This window comes from Ambystoma mexicanum, chromosome 3p (assembly GCF_040938575.1).
Source record: "Ambystoma mexicanum isolate Mex_15411 chromosome 3p, UKY_AmexF1_1, whole genome shotgun sequence".
NCBI classification, from domain to species: domain Eukaryota; kingdom Metazoa; phylum Chordata; class Amphibia; order Caudata; family Ambystomatidae; genus Ambystoma; species Ambystoma mexicanum.
In genome coordinates, this window is record NC_090925.1 from 1,176,840,235 (window position 1) to 1,176,859,258 (window position 19,024).

At 47.6% G+C, this 19,024-nt stretch overlaps 1 protein-coding gene across 4 annotated transcripts in view; it reads right to left on the reverse strand.

The window, feature by feature from the left end:
• Positions 1-18,569, reverse strand: part of MACROH2A1 (macroH2A.1 histone) — a 350,602-nt gene extending 332,033 nt beyond the window's left edge. For 2 of the 4 annotated variants that reach the window (XM_069652584.1, XM_069652583.1), the window contains exon 1: positions 18,358-18,569. The gene's annotated coding sequence lies outside the window, so the exon portion shown is untranslated. The remainder of the gene's footprint in view (positions 1-18,357) is intronic. The other 2 variants (XM_069652585.1, XM_069652586.1) reach the window with 2 other exon arrangements.
• Positions 18,570-19,024: the final 455 nt, after the last annotated feature.

Here is a 19,024-nt window from a genome sequence, read left to right on the forward strand (position 1 = left end):
CCGTCACACATAGCGATCAATGGAAATACTGTAGGGAAAAGTATGCGCCATGTATAGAACATTTCAGAACACCTGCAAGAACGTGTGTTTAGGAGAGTGCATGTGTGTGGTGGCAGTACCTGGGCATATAATGAATATGGCATGTGGTGGCACTAGCTGGCATGGGCTGGACTTACATTGTATATGATGGCAATACCTGGCACACAAGGGGCATTTAATGGCGACTGACAGTACCTAGCAGGTTTTCAGCATAATTGGCCGTGTGCTAGAAATCCATGCTTACATAGGCAGATTATGCCAATATGGGCCATATAATCAATGTATGTGGTTATAGGATTAGAGCCGCTTATTGATGTGTAACCATTCCTACACGGAATCATTGATGGACATGACACGAAAAACTCCAGCCGGGGTAAATGTTTCGAGATGCAAGGCCAGACATAAAAAAAACAAAAAAAAAAAAAAAAAAGCTCAATTACCGCCATGCACGGATTACACAATTTACTTGCCAAGAATGAATTATCATTAGTTCCAACTGAGGCCCGACGAGCCGACTCCATCCATATAAGCAATCAGTATCACATGAAAACATCCTGAACCACACATCCGCCAATGCCTGGCAGTATATCAACCTGTACAACACATCTTAACCCCTTAAGTGCCAGGCTATTATGTGAGTCTATGCAAAAGGGACGAGCAATCTCGTCCTTGGCACTAAATTAAACAAAGGCATCGAGACCTACTGGCTTTGCCAATATTTCTTTTAACAAGAGCCAGCGTGTCTGGCCCCAAGTGCACGTTCTATAGGCTCATGTTCCCTTACACTGTAAAGCCGATGTAACGTACAATTTCACAGCATGGTTATCATAAAGTACTGAAATTGCAGTGTTGACATATTAAATGCAAAATCCTATTTTGGAGCCCAGTGAGGGTGCAAGCGAAAACGAGTACATGCGTCTTTCTTATTTACACTTTCAGATTGCGGTCATGAAGCAGCTGACAAGCTGTGTGTAGAAAACGTAGCTCAGGTGTCAGACCTGTAATTATAAGGTCCGTGCGGGATGGAAGGCGCTGGCGCCATAGGTAACACCTGCTCCGCATATTCCGGTTGCTAAGCAACAGACAAACAACAGTGGCAGACAGATTTGCAAGAGTAGAGCGATTGCACAGTCGTTTTAAACGGCGATGCCTCAAACAAGTTTAGCAACAATACGATGAACTCTCACCCATATCCTGAAATACAGGTTTGTAACATGTCCTTAACAAGAAGGTCTACTTCAAAAAGCCGCACCGACGTGCACTCATCAAATCACGAAAGTGACTCAAGGCGAGCAATTCGCACACTCTTTCCGAAAATGTAAGATGACCCTCGATCAGCAGGGGCAGCTTTTGCAGACGTGAAATCCCCTGCGAGGATTGAAAATAGCTTTTTATAACGGCTTTCGCGGAGGCAGGTGCTCCTCCAGCCAAATTTCACCTTACTGAAATTGATATGTCTCAATATTTTAAATTACCTTGGATTTGCACTCACAGCTTCAGCCCAAAGTGCTGTCAAAAGTGCTTTTAAAATGCCCACAGAGCTTAAAATAAAAAAAGAAATGAAAAGATAAATATCGCGATTCAGGAACAATTTCTGAAAACAGTTTGTGTACTTCTAAATCAGACATATTTCCTGAAAATATTTAAAACTATGTGAAATGAATTACAGAAAAGTGTATGATTTATGTAACAAGAATACTTTAAGAAGTTATGCTCTTGGGTAAGAAATATACTTTTGTGCGTGGCTTGTCTTCTGCATGTAGACGTGAAATACATATATACCTATTTTCCAGCCTTAGCAACTTTCAATATATGAAGTTTTCATATTTAGCCAATAGAGCTCTTTGGTCTGGCCTCTACTAGACAACCTGGGCCTAAAAGACTTCTTCGCTACAGATTTTGAGAATATAAGGTAATGCTGGATGCATGAGGTACTCGAGCAATCCTGGAAGTGTGTTGGCTTGTTTGCCTAGGTGTTCCTATACTTTGTACACCAGGTCCAACTCCAGAATGTTAATTCTGGGACTGCCAAGCCTGAGCCAAGAGTGGCATAGTCATGGAAATACTGTCTATATCAGTGAATGTTGTTAGTAACAGAATGTAAGGCAATGGAGGGGTTAAACTGGTGGATTAAAATTAAAACACATGGCACCTTGATGTTATAAAAGGTTATTATTAAGACTAAGCCCCTGATTCATGAAATTATTTGCACGTAAAACGCACATTTGTGTGCCATTCATACCTCAAACAGGGATTTTCGGCAAGAATGGCGCGCAAATAATTCCATGAATCAGGGTCTAAGTAATATCTTAGTAGACTTAGTTCTGTGCCTTGGGGGGAGGCTTGGGGAAACCCCCATGAAATCATAATATTTGCGAATATTGATGCCCACACAAAAATCTGTCTTTTTGCATGCAGCCTTCAATATTCAGAAATATCACATAGAACCTTGAAACCTCCTCCCCGTCAAAAGCAGGCTTGCCCCAGTAATTCTACATTTTGGTAAAGAGCACAAGACACTCCTCTTTAAGGAATGGATCCTCCCTAACTAGTTCCACACAGCCTCCACACCCCACGTAACCTGGGACTGTGCGATCTGCTACCCACCCCTGTTTTATCTATAGGTTGCTTGTAAATCCCTTGCTGCCAAACTGCCCTCCCTTATCCTCCCCATTTGTTAGCTCCCCGCTCCCCCGTATTTCTGCTTCCCTCACTGTATCCTTCCCTCATGATTTGTAAAGTGCTTGTTGCTTTCCAAAACCCGGTCTGCGCTCAATAAATACTCTAATAATAGGAATAACTGCACCTAAGCAGCTAGTATTAACGAAACTGGTCCCAAAAAAAAAAAAAATAGAAGAGAATACATAAAAATGCAAGTGAAAAACATGTAGATTTAGTTAGGTTTGAGAACAAACATACAGATCCTAACAAACATACATTACACAACATGCTCCTACAGCCTAAAACATGACATGGTGTAGCATAACACAACACAGCATAGCATAGCAGGGAGAAAAATATCAAGTTGCAAGCTACTAGCCAGCCATAAAAACTCACTCGCCAGATCAATTTTATAGACAGGACACCATTTCTTACTCGCCAAGAGTCAATTATCACTAGCGAATGGCTAGCGGCAAGTGAAAATGTTGCACCCTGTACAGCATACAAACCTAAGTGAGCACAGCTTTTCAAAGCATGGAAGAGAATAGACAAGATAGCATACATGTAGTGCAGAAAGATATTAAAACATGCCATAGCTTTGGACGTTTACAAATAATAATGTAAACAAGCAAAACTATTTGTATAAATCATTGCAAACGTAGCGTGTACCAAAAAATATATTAGAGTGGGTGCCACACACACTATGCCTTTGACACCCTTCCTTTATTCTACCCTGGGGTAAACTGTTTTTTCCTTTCATTAAGAGGTGCTTTCTCTCCCAACTACAAGAAGAAAAGCGTGACCCATGGGTTGGGGACAACTGCCTCAAATCATTCGCCTTGTCAAGCCTATTCTAAATGCATTGGAAACTACTCAACCTAGTCCATCACCCGGCCCCAAAATGATGGTCAACGAGATGACCATCTTAAAAAAAGCGTAAGTGTTACCTTTTCTTGGTTTCCAAAAACCTTCATTTCAAATAGTAAACCAATTGTACTACTATCCACCAAAGAAAATACATGCACTAACAGACAGATTATCACCCAATCCCCAGTCCTTTTTTGTGGAATGCTTCGATTTGCCGGCCATGGCCACCAGTGGGCAGAATTGGAAATGTGATGGAGAATGCCAATAGCTATGCGCCTGGGAATCCCCGAACCATGAAAGGGTAACAGCTTCTTGTGTCCTAAATCTCATGTTTAGTGCTTTAAGGGGTTCGGGGGGGACGGGGTAGGGCGGGGGTTGCTTGCCCCAGAACAGTGTAATCTAAAAGCAAGTTACAAGTAGTGGGACTTCACATCATGGAAAAAATACTTTGAATTTAAATAAACATGAAGGTATTATTAACCTGCAAGCTGCTGCCTTGCGCCACTAATAGCAAGGGATTAGGCTATGGAGAGATCTACAGCACACGGTTTCTGGGTGGGATCATGGAACACAGGAGGGGTCCAACACCGTGCAAAGTCCTCTGTGGGAGTCTGTGTCCGTCGTATAAACCTAGAAGGATGTTGCCTTGCATACTCTGTGTGAAGACATGTGTGTCTGGGGCTTGTGATGTCATGCATATTGGTAGAATGTGGAGTGGAGGATTTGGGCATACCTGTGTGAATGTTCCTGGAGTGAGAGTCGAAACATGGTCTGCTGGTGCATAGACGTGCTGGTGGGTCGCTGCCTACGCAGTCACCTGATGAATTTTTACCATTACCTGGTCTACTCCAATAAATACATGACTTGAGTCTGTAATGATGTCTTCAACTGCAGAATAAGATGCATACGAAATTCAAGAACCATGGCAAAGAGGGTGGGGGGGGCAGCAGAGAAAGGGAGGTGACTAGGTGCCCTCCCTCCCCCGATCCCCAGGGTAGATAATCTTACCTGCACCAGAGCTTGAGGTAGAAGTGTGGCATCAGCGATGGAGAAGGACAACCCAGGATCAGTCTTACTGCTGGACTGCTTCTCACTAGAGGATCGCTGCCCATTTGTGGTCGGATTGGCGCTGTGCTGGTGAGGCACTGAAAACCTGTGTAAACCTGTGTTATGGTAATACATGCACGAGTCTCTTTAGAACCTCGTGCATGTATATTCCATTTGAGAGTGCCTCGCCAGTTGGTGCTTCCACTGCGACTACCCCGGGGGCCTCGAATAAAGCTCCTACTCACTTCCACATTAGTGTGCCTCTTTATTACAATGGCGACGAGGCACCGTACCCCGAGGCCCCCAGGAGCATATCATGCCACCTGACTGCGAGCACAGCCCCCCCCCTTTCGCTGCCGCCGACTTCTGCTGACAGCTGACAGGCAGGCCCCTGCGGGCGCTGCCAAGAGAGGCCTCGACATCCTTTTCCCCCACCTTCAGTTCCACACTGTAAAGGGTGCCGCTCCTCCCAGCTGGGAGTTCAGAGCGGCGCACATTGCACTCCTGCCCTACTCCAAAAGTGCTTCAGACAGCAGGAGCTGTCCATCTATAAGGTCAGAGGAGGGGGGAGGACGAAGTGAAACTTACACTTTCCTTTCATTTGGCATTTTAGGTGTAAAACGGACGAGGTGAAACGTGCGCTTTCCTTTTGCTGGCATTTTTTTGTGTAAAACCCACACCGCTGCCATGAGCAGAACCCTACATCATTTTCAAAAGCTGCTAGCTGTTGCCCAGCAACGCACACACAGCATTAGCAGTCTTCATTCTCTCAATGGCTACTCTGACCTTCCGGGACTAATTGCTCACTATTCTTGGTCCATTGTGACATCACAACTGAACATTCCATCAGGTCTTCCCTGAACCAGCCAACCTGCGCTCCCAGCCCATTGTGAGGTCACAATCTGTACTAAGGACCATCCATACACTGAAGCCTAAAGACCCTGCAGTACAGATACACCTGGGCATTCTCTGAATCGGGTCCCACCCTGCCATTCAAGCAATTCTATAAAGACTGTATCCCAGCGCCTCCTTGCTAACTGCCACTCAACGCCATTCCTCACCACTTACAACCTAGAATCAGGCACACCACCATGCAGGGCGTTCCGCCTCCCACCAAGTTTCTTCCATGCCCTGGGAGCCCAACATGCCCATGGGAACAATGGATCGATGGATTCCACGTCTACCTCAGAGCCATTGGGGGCAGCAAATTCAATGATGACCTCAAGGAGGCGACCCTTTTGAACTGTATAGGGGCAGAAGCACTGAGACTTTTCAGGACCCTTCCCGAACCCGGCAACATGGGAGGAGATGGCAACCACAAGTTTGACATAGCATTGGCCAAACTCACCAGTCATTTTGGCAACAAGACCAACGTAGTACTGGAAAGATACAGGTTCTTTTCCAGAAAGCAGCTCAAAGGCGAGTGTATTGATTCATACATAGCGTCCCTCAGGGCGCTTATGTCAACTTGCAGTTTCACAGGTGTCTGTGATGAGTATTTGAGAGACCAATTGGTGCTAAATGTAGCTGATCCACGCATCCAACAAAAATTGTGGCAAACCAAAAATCCCACCCTGGTCCAAGCCACGGAGATAGCAAGGAGCATGGAATTGGGAGATCGATGCATGAGGGAAAGACGTGACCACACGACCAGTGTGGAGATCAAATGTGTCAGCCCTGAGTCCGAGCCTTACGAGCCTCTAGTAGCAGCAGTAAGAAAGGCTCCGCCATCAAGGGGTTCGAAATTTGGCTCAAACAGAGCGAGGCCATACAACTCCCAGAATCCAACGCGCTGCCAGAGGTGCGGATGGTACAAGCATGCAAATCCTGACAAAGAATGCCCCGCCATCGCTATGGAGTGTTATAAGTGCAGCCAGATTGGACACTTTGCCAAAGTCTGCAAGAACACACGGGGAAAGACAACCAGATATGGCAATCTCACCAGGCGACCTTTCATCAGACCGTCCTCTGTGAGTCATTGAAAGCAACCAAGAGCACAATGACATGTTATCTATCAGTCCAATGCAACAAACGGTACAAATACTCACTGTAACATCCCAACAACAGAGCAACGGTCCCTGGGTCAAAATGCAAATCAACAGCATATCATTACCTGTAATGGTAGACACTGGCTCCCCCTACACCATCGTGGATCTCAAGACCTTTTTGAGTGTACTCTCTGGCAAGATACATGACCTGCGAAGCACTTGTGTAAGAGCTACCGGTTATGGAAAAACACCCATCGAGATAATGGGATATGTGTGGGTGAACCTCAAGTTCCATGACAGAGAAACATATTGCAAACTCTTTGTAGCCAAAGATGGCTCCTCTGTTGTGGGATGGGAAGAACAAGCTGCCCTTCGAGTAAGAATACACCCTGGAGAAGAAATCCCCGTGCTGAGTGTGCTCAATAATGATATGGACATCAAATCTAATCTAGCAAAACAATTCCCCAAGGTGTTCTGCGACAAGATTGGACTCCTAAAAGGTTTCCAACACAGAATAATCCTCAAAAGAGGTGCTGTCCCAGTGGCCCACCGAGTCCGCAGTATTCCCTTTGGAACAAAAGAGGCGTTGAAGAAAGAACTTAAGCGCCTCTGCGATGAAAATATCATACAGCCCATCGAGAGTTCAGAATGGCTTGCCCCTATTGTCTTAGTAAAAAAACCGGACGATTCCATAAGAATGTGCATCGACTTGAGAGACCTAAACAAAAACATATGGGTTGACAGACACCCACTTCCCAATATATCTGAACTCCTATCGACCATGAAACCTGCAAAATACTTTACAACTCTGGACCTCTCCTCAGCCTATCACCAGATAGCTTTGGAAGAGAGCTCAAAGAACCTAACATCTTTTGTCACACCTCTCGGTGCATTCATGTTTAACAGAATGCCATTCGGACTCGCTTCAGCCGCAGCAGTCTTTCAGAGACTCATGTCACATCTATTTGGAGGACTTGATGACATACACTGCTTCCAAGATGATATCCTCATATCAGCCAGTACAGAAGAAGAGCACAACGCAAAACTTGTGGGTGTCCTACAGGTCATACAAAAAAGTGGGCTCACACTCAAATTAGAGAAATGCAACATAAAGTGCGACCGAGTTTCATACCTGGGCCATTCCATTGACGCCAACGGCATCAGCCCCAAGAGGAAACTCATGGACACCATAATGAATATTGCCGAGCCTCAAAGTAAAGACCAATTAAGGAGTTTCCTCGGGATGACAGAATACTACTCCAAGTTTATAAACAACTATGCTGACAAGACCAAAAACATGAGGAACATCTTGAAGAAGGCAGCCAAATTCATATGGTCCACTGAATGCAAGAACGAATTCGAAGAAATCAAATTCCAAATTAACCAAGCTCCAGCCTTAGGAATGTTCGATTGTAAAGCCAAAACCATCATATCCGTAGATGCAAGTAAAACCGGACTGGGTGGTATCCTGGAACAGCAACAAGATAAGAACATCGTGACGATCGCATTCGCATCGAGAGTACTGAGGGGAGCCGAACTAAACTATTCCACCATTGAGAGAGAAGCTCTGGGTCTGAGGTGGATTCTTCAGCATTTCAGGAACCTAATTTGGGGCTTACCCGTCATACTGAAAACAGACCATAAACCTCTAGTAAATGTCCTTCAGTCCAAAACCCCTCACCTCATATCACCGAGAATAAGACGTTGGTTCCTCGACATCATGCAATACAACCTCCAACTATGCTATACTCTTGGTCCACAAAACCAAGTAGCAGATTGTCTTTCCAGATTATCGACCAACATCGACACTGAGATTGCATCTCCAGATGAAGACATCATAACTGTCGTAAACCCTGCCATCTCTAGAGATGAATGGAAAATTAATGCCAATACTGATCCGGAACAGCGAGAAATCAGGGAAGCGATAGCTAATGACTGGGTGGAAACGGGAGAGGCTTTAACTACCTTCATTCCCTTCAAGGAAGAGTTATCCATGGACAATGAGCATATCTTCAGAGGCGATCGAGTAATCCCACCCACCCAACTCAGAAAAAAAGTACTCCAACTGGCACACGAAGGTCACCTAGGAAGGAGCTTGACGAAAAACAAGTTGAGAAACAACTATTGGTGGCCAGGAATGTGGAAAGAAGCAGAAGAACTGGTCAAAAATTGCTCCACGCTTGTCATGAGTGACAAGTCCAAGATCTTAAGAAAGACCCCCTTACAGCCTATTGAACCTCCCAAACATGTGTGGTCTAAACTGGCAATCGACATCATGGGTCCATTCGAGAACCTCGAAACAGTCAAAGTATATATCATAGTACTTGTCGATTACACCTCTAAATGGACAGAATGGGGAATAGCTGAGGACAATGTGACCTCAAAGAAAGTCACAGATTTCCTGACAGATCTTCAACAGGGAGGGAGATCCCAAGGAAGTGGTTTCGGACAATGGGTCTCAGTTCATGTCTATGGAATTTGGGGAATTCCTCAAGAAAAGGTCCATCAGCCACATAACAACATCTTTGTACCATCCAATTTCCAACGGACTTGTGGAACGCATGATCGGCTCGTGAAGAGCGTAGTTCAACTGGCCATGGCCAACAACCTCCCGTGGCGAGAAACCCTCAAAGAAGCTTTACATGCGTATAGAACAACCCCACACACCACCACAAACATAGAGCCCTTCACCCTCATGCGAGGTAGGGTTGCAACCAACCGATTTAGACCGGCGTGGATGTTCTTAAACACGGGAGAAGCAAGAGTGAACATGGATCTACTTCAAAAGACAGTAAGAGAAAAACGAGCAAAATACAAAAGACAATATGACTCCAGACATGGAGTAAAAGAGATGATGGTTCGTGAAGGAGACTGGGTATGTGTCAAAGAACCGAAGAAAACTCTCAAGGGTGAATCCATCTTCAGACCTCCACAGAGAGTTGTGAGTTGTCATGGGAAGTCTGTCATCCTCGATGATGGAAAGAGATGGTCTGGAGATGATCTCATAAAAGTAACAAAAGACATCCAAGAGACCAGCATATCTAAGGACAACAGTCCTGACAGACCATCACAACACACCTCACATTCCCTAAGAGAATCCCTCCGTGAACATGTGGACAATAATAGACCTCACTCCATGCATCAAGGAGTCCCCACTGGAAGAATGTCCAGAAGGAACCGCAAAATCATCCAAAACTTCAACAATGACTATGTCTATTACTAATGTACCCCAGTTTACCCATCTTCCCTCTGCCTCTCCCACTTGACCCCCCTTTTTTCCCCTTTCACCATCCTGTTTTTCCCCCCCTGTTTTTCTTTTTTCTTTTTGCCTCAGGTGGTGGAGATGTTATGGTAATACATGCACGAGTCTCTTTAGAACCTCGTGCATGTATATTCCATTTGAGAGTGCCTCGCCAGTTGGTGCTTCCACTTTGACTGTGACTGTGACACTGGGCCTCGAATAAAGCTCCTACTCACTTCCACATTAGTGTGCCTCTTTATTACAACCTGGGAGAGGCCTGCAGATGGTCTGTTGGAATGTAGTCTTGGCGAGTGCCTCCGATGCTCCGTGTCCCAATGTGCTGCGGGGTCTGTGTGTTATCGAGAGACCCATAGTGGAACCGAAAGAGTCTACAGGTGCCAATAGCATCACGGGTCCCGTTCACCCGCTTCCCAATGAGGGCCCGCAAACAGCCAGCGCTTGCGTGTTCGCCAGAGCTGAGAGGGTGCTCGGGAGGGGGAGCTCCATCCTCAGTGCAGGTATCGGGCCTACCGAGGGTGTGAAGGGAGTGATGTCCTGCCCTCGTGTTTACATGGAACGGCGGAAGGACAGATTTTGCGAGAGCTCAGCTGCGTCTTGTTCCGGCCCAATTCGTCCCGTATGTGAGCAGTGCACAGCCCCCTGGCCGTACCCTTCCTAGCGCACGTGGGTTCCATTGGCTCAGTCAGCTCGCTACCAAGCGATGGCCTATTTATTTTCTGCATTCTGGGGACGAGGACCACCTGACGGGAAAAGTGCCAGAAGAGCATGAGAGCTGGTGTGAACGTTCTTTGAAGGTGTCCTCACTGGATGTGCCAGGCAGAGTTCAAGTGCCGTCATCTTGCGCTGCAGATGACTGTGCAGCTGCGCTCTTTGGGGAATAGTGTGACGCACGTACACTTTGTCTACGTTATTACTTGGGGTCTGGTTTCCAACATAGGTAGTTAGTATAAAATAAAGAATTGTGCTATTCATGCAGGCATTTTCTTCCACATGCAGATATTTGAGTGTTGGCCAAATAGTTACACATTTTTTGCAATTCTATTTTGCAAAGCGTTTTATCTTTTAGATGTGGGCCAGCACATGCCTAATATCTTTTTGAAGAGCTGGCTGGGTATTCCTGTAAGTGGAGGGTGTCCCGTCTTTGCCCATTTGCTTTATAGTGCTAATAGTATTATTTTTTATATTGCTTGGCTCAGCTGGTGGGTGGAGGTTGGGGGTGCTAACGTGCCTTATTTAAGAGGAGTTCATTATAAATAATGATTGATGTTTTACAGAATCGGCTTTATGGTATTGCTGGAGGCAAACGTATGAAGGTTAAGGTGCTTCATTTGTATTAGCAGGTTTAGGGTGTTATCATATTAGTGGCAGCATTAGTTATGCAGGTGGGGTTATGCAGGCTGGTTCTGCCTGTGGGCAAAGGGTTGGAACGGTTTACCAATTTTGGAGGTGTACCTGTGCTTTATGGAACGCTTTATTGTGATGAAGAAAAAAAACGACTCCAAAGTTCCTGGAGCGACTGCTTGACCAATTTGCAAAAGGAACGCCTTCCTGAGCAGCGTCCATAGCCACGTGACAATCGGAAAGATAATCCACGCATGCCAGGGGAACGTCAACCTCGTCCAGCTCCTGCAACTGTTCCTGACAATCCAGCATGTCTGAACCGCCACACAAGTCAATGTCGCCTGATATCACTGAGCTTGTGGAGCGGTGCTTGGCGCGTGTTGTAGAATGTATTGTTTTTGCTTGGGGCTGTGTTCTGTTGGATTTTATGAGCTTGCCGGGCGGACGTCCCAGTGTATACTCCATACCGTAACTTCAATAAACCCACTTGTAACTTACCTTTCTGTGGCGGTCTCTTTTATGGAAGGACGTTACATCAATGAGCTTAACAAGGAGGTAAGTGAATAAAGTGTGACGAAAGGCTTTTCTCCGATTCTAAGTAAGGGACAATTGATAGAATGCGTTCAATTGTTATCCAAGAGCTGGACATGCAAAAGCGGTGCTCGCTGATATTGAGTCATCTGGTCCAAATTAATAAAAGGGCAGAGTGTGTCAACTGGTCACTGGAACTGCTAGGTTCTTGCCTAAAACGTCTAGTAAAAAATGTGGTGCTTGTAAAGGGGGAGGGTGGGTAGAGACGATTCTTAAACATCACTTCATTCAATCAATGAGGTTGGGACAAGAAACTCAAGTTAACTGCCAAGTGGCTCCATGTTATGAGCTACACCTTTATATAGACCTAGGTTTTGCACTGCATGTTGTGAAATGCTCTGATTACTTACCGGTAATCTTCATTACTCCTAGGCCTACTCTTCCTCGTCACAGTACTTACTTCATGAGGCACCTGCCTTTGACACAGGACCTTCTTCTATTTCTTTAAATCTCTATGACTCCTCCCCCACATCCATGTCACTCAGTTTCATATTACCAAGCCGGAGCATGGGACCTTCCCCGGAGGGAGGGTGAGGAGGGTCGTCAGTACTGTGACGAGGAAGAGTAGGACTAGGAGTAATGAAGATTACTGGTAAGTAATCAGAGCATTACCTCCACGTCCACTCTTCCTCGTCCCAGTACTTACTTCATGAGGTATACCAAAGCAGCAACGGGGAAAAGGTCCCAATGAGACACAGAGCCAAAAACAGTGCAGCAAAACACACCCACAATAACTCTTAAATCACATCCCCACAGACAAAACTCCAACCACGAAGGAACCAACCCCCGAGTGGGAAAAACTCAACCCATAGCGGTTGATGAAAATGCGTAGACCAGCCAAGGCGGCAGCCATACAAATCTCTTGCAGAGAAAAACCCTCCTTGCATCGGCCCAGGAAGCCGCCAAACCCCTGGCAGACCGCCCCCGATTGTGCGCAGGCACAGGCAGGCCAGAAGCCACATAGGCCCTAGAGATCACAACCCAGAACCACCGGAAAATGGAAACTACAGATGCGTTATGCCCAGCCCCAGCCGGACCACAAGCAATCAGAAGACTATCAGATTGGTGGAAAAAGCAAACCAAGCCAAATACTCCAACGCGTCCCGTCGGACATCAATGTTAAGCCGAGCCACCTCCTCAGGCGTTCTTGGATCATGAAAGAAGTCAGGGAGAACCAGACCCTGAGAGGTGTGAAAACCGAGAGACAACTGAAGGGAGAAACATCGGACCACACCCCGGCACCACCGAGTCTGGCAGCACCCTCAGGAAAGGAGCGTGACATAAGAGAGCCCCAATCTCCCCAAGCCTACGGGCAGAAGTGAGGGCAATAAGAAAAGCAGATTTCAGTGTAAAATGTTTGATATCAATCTCGGAAATGGGCTCAAAAGGAGGCCCGTGAAGGAACCGTAATACAAGAGGGAGATCCCAAGAGGAAAGCCCTTTATCAGCACAAGGACGGGAAGAAGAAAAACCCTGGATCAATTTCCCCACCAACACCTCCCCATCCAAGTGACCGTCAGAGTCCCCCAAAAGTAATTTCATGGAGGCCTACTGAGAGCGAAGCCTGGAAAAACTGCCAGGCCCCTGTCAAAACCCCTCCTGGAGGAACTGAAGGATAGCAGAGGCCAGAACGCAGGGGAGGGATCCCAGACCGCCCATACCAGTCTCGGAATTGGCCCCAGTGTCTGCCTAACACCTTCAGAGTGGAGGGTCTAAGAGCATCCATTTGGACCCAACTACAGGATCTGAGAACCCCTGAGATATCAACCTAGACTGAGCAATAGCCACACCGCCCATTGCATCTGGTGGAATTCCAACCGCAGATCCCCTTGAAGGGGACACGGCCACCTCGGAACCAGCCAAGGTTCCTAGGACCGAAGCTCCAACAGAGAGGGGAGCCAACTCCGGCGGGACCAGAACGGAGCTAACAACAACAGTGTCACCCTGGACACTCTGATGCGCCAAACCACCCGGGGCAGAAGGGGAATAGGCGGAAAGGCATAAAGGAAAACCCCAAGGCCACTGTACAGAGAGGGCGTCCATCCCCCAATCCCCTCAGCCTGAAACCTAGAGCAGAAGAGGGGAACTTCTGCTGAGGCCGGGGATGCAAACAGGTCTAGAACCAGGGACCCTAATCTGACACAGGTCACCGCAAAGACCTGGGCCAACAGGACCAGTTCCGCAGAGGAGTGAAAACCGGCGTCTGAGAAGATCCGCTTGAACATTGTCCACCCTTCTGATACGTGAGGCCACCAGATGAGAGTCCTCCCAGGTGCCTATCAGCGCTGCCAGAGCATTCAAGGAGTGGCCGGAACCCCTTTTGCAGTTGACATATGCCAAGGCCGTCGTATTGTCCGATCGGACCAAAAACCGCCGACCGTCCAGCAACTCCTCGAAGTACACCAGAGCTTGGACAATGGCACAACTCTTGCCAATTGGATGATCGCCGGCTCTCCCCAGATCTCACAACCCTTGAGCTGAGAGGACCCCCAATGTAGACCCTTTCTGCTGGTGTTGGTAGTAGGAGAGGCCACAGGAGGAAGGACCATGCACACCTCAGCCTGTAGACCTGAAACCCCCCGCCACCATAGCAGGGACACTCGCAGCTCTGGGGACACTGAAAACAAAACTACGAAAGCTGAGATGTCGGGAGCCAGTGGGAGAGAGTATAAGACACCAGGAGACGTAACCGAAGACGGGCTCAAGGAACTGAAAAACATGCAAGACGCCACGTGCCCCGTAACTTCAGCAACAGGCGAGCCGAGACATACTGCCTTCTGAGAACCCAGCCCAGAACAGCCAGCAAGCGCCCCCCCTGCACAACATCCAGAGTACGCTCTCCCCAGACGTCCGGACAAGCAGTGCAGGGTCTTGAGACCCATAAGCAGGTGACACATCCTAGAAGGCATAGGGACCAGGAACACCCGCAAGTAGAAAACTTGACCCTAAACAGGGAGAGGAACGGGCAAGACGGTAACCCACAACAACCGTTCAGAGAGAACGGATCCCATGGCCAACTACTTGGACCGTGAGCTGGGTACCAAAGTCCTAACCATGCAAACCTGGACAGGAGGAGACAGGAACGGCAACTGATACCCCTCCAGAAGGAGCCCATTACCCAGGAAGCCGAACCTCACCGGTCCCATACACCTCCGAGAAGATAGAGACGAGGAGCCAGGGAAAACCGCCAGTCACTGCACTTGCACCAGAGGGAAATCACAGGACGTTGAAACAGGCCTGCGCCACAAAATAACAGCATGCTTGTCAGCCCACAAAAAGATCTGACCTATCAAAAGGAAGATACTGGACAGCCCAGAAGTCCAGCAGACTATGGCCCCCTCAGCTGACAGAGGAGCCACCAGGCTGGCGTCAAAAAGGCAGAGTACTGTCACAAAGCGGGGCAAAGCAATCCATCCCGGATAGCCGACATCAAAGGCAACCCCCTACCTGAGGTATGCCTATACTGGAAAACCCACTGAAGTGACATCCCCCTCCACCGGCACCAGGGGCTCTGAGAACCCCTCTAAGCACAGACATGTGCCACCATGTGCCCTATCACTTCCCACAAGTCTGAGAGGAGGCGTGAAAGCAACACGTCGGCACCGGAGGACCTAGGCCCTAAAAGAAGAGACACTGGGAACCCCCTGCATGGCCGTTACTTCCATGATGCATTTTCTATAATCCCATGCCGGACAAGGGAAAAGCAAATCAACTCCTTCGACTTTCTCTCGCGCAGTTTAGAGGAAGAGGACAGGACAAGGAGTCTGCGTCCATAGCTAGCACAGACCCAAACACACCACTAACACCCCACATGACTGAGAGGTGGCTTGAGCCCTGTATCCTGTAGCTGGTAGCCCCATGCTCTAGATCGTTCCAATGCGTCGGTCTAGGAAGGTTGAAGGACCGAGTCAGCACCGCTGATACTCGAACCCGAAGTGTAGACTATGCCAGGCCGGTACCCTTCCGGCCGCTTGCAGAAGTGTCAAAATCTGCGCCGTATTCACAGGCAGCACGCAAGGAATGCAGCCAACATCCGGTGCATCCTGGGCTGTGTGTGTCTGAGGAGCGGGTGGTATGTGACATGCCTGAGACAGTACAGAGCCCCCACACTTTCAAATACTCTGTCACAGACACCCCACGACAAGAAGCAGAGAGGCCTCACAACAAAAAGGGAAGGCTATCCCATACTGCCAAGTGCTTGCCATCATTTCCAATAAAGATGTGTACACAGAGCACGAGGTAACGGCCTTTCGAAGGAGTCAAGATGGCCATACCAGCAAGAGAGAGGAAAACATCAAGCACAGTCCTCCCCTCTCCTTACCTTCCCCCAGATAATGCAGCTAACATCCGGTGCATCCTGGGCCGTGTGTCTCTGAGGAGCGGGTGGTATGTGACATGCCTGCGACAGAACAGAGCCCCTGCACTTTCAAATACTCTGTCATAGTCACCCCACGACAAGAAGCAGAGAGGCCTCACAACAAAAAGGAAGGCTTAGCCCATACTGCCAAGTGCTTGCCATCATTTCCAATAAAGATGTGCACACAAGGCACGAGGAAAACGGCATGTTGAAGGAGTCAAGATGGCCATACCAGCAGGAGAGGGGAAAAATATCAAGCACAGTCCTCCCCTCTCCTTACCTTCCCCCAGATAATGCAGCTAACATCCGGTGTATCCTGTGCTGTGTGTGTCTGAGGAGCGGGTGGTATGTGACATGCCTGCGACAGAACAGAGCCCCCCACTCCCAAAGACTCTCTGCCACTGTCACCCCACGACAAGAAGCAGAGAGGCCTCACAACAAAAGGGAAGGCTAGCCCATACTGCCAAGTCGAATCAAGACGGCCAAAACAGGAGGAGAGGGGAAAAACATCAAGCCCAGTCCTCCCCTCTCCTTACCTTCCCGGGGCCGTGCAGGACCCGGGACACAATGCTCACGCTGCGGTCCGGAGCCCAGCAAAGAACCGAGCGAGGCAATCCAGCTCAACTGTGACCCCAAGCCCCGCAGGGGGCCCAGGAGCAGCGCCGCACCTGAGGGAGCCGAGGGCCCCGCCACACAGCCCCCCAAGGGGGCCAGCAATCGGTGCTCCCTGGTGCCCCGCACCGGGAAGAAAAAGTCCAACCTGCCGGAGGCAGCAAAAATTAAAACTGAGTGACATGGATGTGGGGGAGGAGTTATAGAGATTTAAAGAAATAGAAGAAGGTCCTGTGTCGGAGGCAGGTGCCTCATGAAGTAAGTACTGGGACGAGGAAGAGTGGACGTGGAGGTAATGTAGGCCTGCATTTTCAATGGGAAAAAAGAAAGTAGAGGTAACAGGGAGGATGTCCCAGGAGGATAGCTCATTGGCAACATTCTTGTCTTGGAAGCAAGACAACACAGATTCGAATCTCAGTCTGCGCTTAGAGACTGGTCTCCGGTATTAAGTGGGTTATGAAAGATTAATTAACAGCAATGAGCATGCAAACTAGGACTGATGCGGGGATTGAGGCCACTTGATAGCTAAGCAAGTGCTTGTATGTTTGCAAAGCAAAAGAAAAACAGATCACCACTCTCAGAATAGGAAGAAAAAAACGCACTTATGAGCTACCCACAAGTACCACTGGGCAACTTGAGAATTCTGGGCATTGTGCCATAGAACGCAATATCATGGAGTACCTAGTTTCCATAAATCCCAATCTGTATGTGAAAAGTTTAATAAACTATAACACGTTATACAAATCCCAATCTGTCACCTTAAATGCAGGGCACATGCGAGGCATGGAGAGATCGTCCGTATCTGTATTTTCCTCTTTGCACTGTGGAATTTGTACTCTTGAAATGATAACAGTAACACAATAGATCAAAATATAATAATCAAAGAAAAATTGAGCAATGGGCGGGTTACTCAGCACCGTGATGTCTATTTACACGAGTGCTAAAGTATAAGTACCCAAAGACGATTTAGCTCATTGTGTAAATAAAACGATGGCACTCATTTTATGAACACCCTTTTATGTCGTACAATTAGTGACACAATGGTGGCAACCCCATTGTATTAAAAATACATTAAAAGCATGCACGATTCTACTTTGCTTTATACAAAAATACAGCAACCATTGCAAACGCATACGCCGCCCTTGCAGCCTTGAACTTTCCCCCCGGGATAAAGGCACACAGCAGCGTGTACGGGCAAGCAAGCTCTCGCTAGGAACGCCCTCCTCCCTGACTAAGCTGCTCGGTGCAGAGGTCGCAGCTGCGCCTTATTGTTAGGCAGAACCCCTTCAAACAGATCTATTCCAGCCACAGACAAAGCATCTAAAAGTGCGATCCACTAGAACAGCGCTCCGAAGAGAACATCGTGAATGATGTACTTCCTACTAGAGCGAGTCCATTGATAGCAAACAGTAACAATACCCTACACAATCCCCTGAGATAAAATTGGTTAATAGCGTTTGCAAGACACTATTATTAATAAATAAACACAATAAAAGTCCCAACAAAAGATGCCGATATACATTCTCTGTATCATTACAATATCCAGATGAAATGTCACATCCACAAAAAATGCATGCATGTCAGCCACTTACAGTGAGAATACACCAATATGTCTCCTGTCTCCCTTCTCTGCCCCCGGGTGAACTGGAACAACTAGGTTGAGTCTGTCATCCCACAATCCGTAGCGTCAGTTCGTCACATCCCCTCTCTACCATGGCAGCTGGTAAAGCAGAAACGAGTAGGCAGTGTTTAATTAGCAGACTGCACATTATCAGCGTGCCGCATCTTTCTGCATTGTCTTCCTAGAGAGGTAATGTAAACTTGCCTCTGATTGGATACTTTTGGCAGCTCATGGCCGGATTTTCAGCTATAGCTCCTGATTGACCGCTGTTGTTCTGTTCTCTTCCTGGTTGCTGACTAAGCACATTCGTTGGATACAGTAAGAGACAGAGAGAACTGTACATTATTTGCGAGCAGGGAGTCATGAAAATTAAACACTGCCTACTCGTTTCTGCTTTACCAGCCGCCAATGTAGAGAGGGGATGTGACGAACTGACGCTAAAACTACTAGGAGTATTGAAGATTACCAGTGAACAACCGTAATGAGCAGAGTGTTTGGATTATTTACAGGTAATCCTCATTACTCGCAGTCCTGCTCTTCCTCGTCCCTGTACTCAAACGTGGTGGCCCACCTCCCACAGGGACCACTTTTCTATTTTGATTTCCCCTGGCCATGCCCCCTCTTCCCCTCGCCTCCAG